The 3,737-nt window shown below is 35.6% G+C and overlaps 1 pseudogene; it reads left to right on the top strand.

Moving 5' to 3' along the window:
- LOC107696060 (D-amino-acid oxidase-like) overlaps window positions 1–3,737 on the top strand; it is a 5,156-nt pseudogene that overhangs the window by 361 nt on the left and 1,058 nt on the right.

Here is a 3,737-nt window from a genome sequence, read left to right as displayed (position 1 = left end):
TTTTTTCATTCATTCATTAATGCCACAAAAAAAAAAAAAAAAACTTATCGCCACCTACTGGCTTAACGATATGACATGCCGGGCCACTGGACCAATCCGAACGAATGTTTTTTGCTGAACGGAGATTCAAAAGATTTGAGCTACTGAATCAACTGAACGGAATCAAAATACCCACTACTGATAAGCGTAAACATCCGGGTGGTTTGGAGGAGAAAAGTAATTTTAGTTGTCAATAAGGTGTTATGAATATCTGTTTATCTGTATTGTTGTTAATTACCAAATCGAGCTTAAAAATAAAAGTTTTTAATATGTATATTTAAATTATTTTAAGTTATGAATTATTTGTCTTGTTCTGTGTGTGTGTGTGTGTGTGTGTGTGTGTGTGTGTGTTTAAGTTTACATAGCATATTATAGTACTTATTATAATATTGACCAAATATAGGTTTCCTAAAGTATGAATCCCAGAGGTGGACAAAGTACACAACTCTATTACTTGAGTGAAAGTACAGATACTGCTGATCAAATATTACTCCGTTACAAGTGAAAGTCGTAAAGACTACTAAAGTAAAAGTACAGAATTACTTTTAAAAGTACTTAAGTACCAAAATAAATGTCCATTTTTATGTCAATGCACTTTTTTATTATTGTTGTATGTAATACTTGCAATACCTTATGCCTCTGAAGCAACTTACAATATAATGCACCTGAATACACTGACTCGCTTGTAGTATCTTTGGAATAAAGAGCTTTTAGAATGTTAAAAACTTATAGAAACTAAACAAGTGAGTTGACCAAAACATTTTTAACACCCCCACAAAAGCAGCATGGTAGTGATCTCACATAGCTCTGGCAGTGTGTGCACACATCTACGAGTAGCCATTCATCCACATTTGAACCGAGTGGGCAGTGAAAATGCTGTAAATACAGACTGATCAGAAAAAAAAATCAAACCTGCTTTAAAATGCAGCAACACAACTGTAGTTGTAAACTTTACAACAGCAATACTGCTTTAACAAAACAGCAAGATTTAATTTGACATCAAAACAAAAATTTCAAAAATGCTCTTTCTTTGTGCTGCTTCAAGTCAAACACCTATTGTGCTTTGTTAGGAGACGCACAACAGTTCTTCTGCAGCTTTATGGGTAATATTTTCATTTACACAGTTTTGCAAAATCAGACAATATTGTGTCTAATATAAACCACAATATTAACTTCTCATTTTTGAATTGTTGTAAATAAATATCACATTTGCAAATGCGTGTTCAAAAAATGCAGGGCAATCACTTCATGTGACCCTGCAAGAGAAGAAAAAAATCACCCACTGACTTTCAAAGCTGCTACATAACAACATTCTACTTTGAGGACCTTGACAGAAATGTAGTGTCATAAGTTTCCAGGGAAAAAAAATACTCAAGTAAAATACAGATACCTGAAAAGTGTACTTAAAGGCACAATATGTAAGTTTTCGCCTAGAGGGTGCGTATTCAAAACAAACAAAGAAACAAAGGCGTAGTTTGATGACGCCGTGACTGAGTGTGGAATCATGGGAGTTGTAGTCTTCATCCCCACAGCCGATGCAATCCGACGGGACTCGGGCAGAAATCATGTTCATGGATGAGCTAATGATTTATTAACGTAGTAGAATGAAGCAGAGTGAAGCTGAAAGCCGTCGAAGCAAAACGATGCCAGTCAGCAAAATATATAACACTGTACTAGTGGTTTTTGGATATTTTAATAAAAAAATCGTACATATTGTGCCTTTAAATACTATGCCCTATGAATTAATTTATTTTCTCAAGTGTAATATTTAACAGATATCAAGAAGGGGCCACAAGAGGCTGGTTTTAATATAACCCGGAGGACTTTACCCCATGCATCATCAAACTTTGTGTAAAAAAAAAAAAAAACACATGTTATGGAAGTTACGTAATGGGGACTGAAGCTAATAAGCAAATTCTGGTTTTGGCTTAAATCGATCTGTTATTGCATTGAATAAAGCAGTGCATATGAGAGAGAGAGTCAAGAAGAGCTTCTGGGAAAAAAAAAAACGTCTGGTCAACTTAATTCAGGTGAGTGAAACTGTGTTTCTTTTATGGATTCTTTCCAGCTTGGTATTAAAGTACATGCAATGTATTACCTTTTAAACTATAAAGAGCTCACAACAAGGACATCTAAAATAATGTCTTTCAAGTTTGCATATATTAATTATTTGCTTGTGCAGATTTCTCTGAAATATACATGCATGTTTTTGCACGTTATTTGCAAAGACATCATTTTCATCAATATTAAGTCAGCTGTAAGATTAAACACATGGCAGCACTGGTGAATGGTGACATTTAAAATAGAACTGGCTACATTTTATTTGCAAATAGGATTCCAAGATAAAGAAGAAAATTATTTAAGAAATAAAACTGCTGAGAAAGTAAAAAAAAAAGCCAATGGGGTTGTACAAAGAACTTTCCCACATATATAAAACAAATTACGTTTTCAAATTTACTAAAGATGTACAGTATTTTCACTTTTATGGCACTTTTTTTCTGCAGACATGAGGGTGTGCATCATTGGAGCGGGGGTCATCGGCCTCTCCACTGCTCAGAGCATCTACCAGCACTTCCACGACAGGATCACCCCTCTCAGCATAGAGGTGTATGCTGATGTCTTCACTCCACTCACCACCAGCAACGGGGCAGCTGGACTCTGGCAGCCGTATCTCTATGACAAGGGGAACGTGCAAGAAATGTGAGCTTTTATTTGTGTGGAAGCGTCTGAATCTAATAGTGTCAGTGAATCAGTTGAAGCACATCCTCATGTTTCTCAATTATCCTGAAGAACCCAGGATGCTCTATATTCTATAGCCGCAAGAAATATGTTTTATTTCCTTTTTCTCAGTAAATGGAACAAAGAGACATTTGTCTATCTACTAAGTTGCCTCAGCTCTCCAGATTCAGTGAGAATGGGAATCTTCCTTCAGTCTGGCTACAATCTGTGCACTGAAACTGCACCTGTGAGAATGCTGTCATTTAAAGATACTGTGTTGGGCTTTTGCCAGCTGACTAAACGTGAACTGGACATGTTCCCAGGATACAGGTACTTATCACTGCTTCTGATCAATTTTGATAATGGATATTGCTGAGATTGTTTTCAAAGTCAAAGTCCTCTACAAGACGGAGTAATATTCAATTTAATTGGACATTCTGATTGAATCAGTGCAGGCCAATATATTATTGGTATTTAAGGTTCAGTTTTAATTTCAGCTCAGTTTAAATGTAATGGATCTCAGCGTCCATTACATTACATATCTACATTTCCATTTCCACCCTTTCAGTTTTGGGTGAAACTATTATGATTGAAGGAAAGTCATACCTGCACTGGCTTATGGACTGGTGAGAGATCTTATGATTTTATGTGTGTGTGTGAGATCTTTGAGTTCAGCTCATGAAAAATGGGGGCAAAAACAAAAGTGTTGCGTTTATAATTTTGTTCAGTGTATATGTATATAATTTTCTGGTGTTCTCTATACAGGTTAAAACAAAGGCAAGTCAAGTTTCATCAGAGAAAGATTGGTTCATTTAGAGGTTTGCACATTTGCCGCATTGTGTAAATGGCCCCTAAGACAAGAATAGCAGCCCTAATGTTTTTTTGAGCTGCTCTTTACTGTGAACATCATCTATACTGTTGTAAAATGATTTTCTAAAAAAAAAAAAAAAAAAAAGGGGCTCCAGTTAGCAGATAGTTGA

The sequence above is a fragment of the Sinocyclocheilus anshuiensis genome, unplaced genomic scaffold (assembly GCF_001515605.1).
Source record: "Sinocyclocheilus anshuiensis isolate Anshui unplaced genomic scaffold, SAMN03320099.WGS_v1.1 scaffold935, whole genome shotgun sequence".
NCBI classification, from domain to species: Eukaryota; Metazoa; Chordata; class Actinopteri; order Cypriniformes; family Cyprinidae; genus Sinocyclocheilus; species Sinocyclocheilus anshuiensis.
The sequence above is the reverse complement of the archived record's forward strand: the minus strand, read 5'-3'. Positions and strand labels throughout refer to the sequence as shown.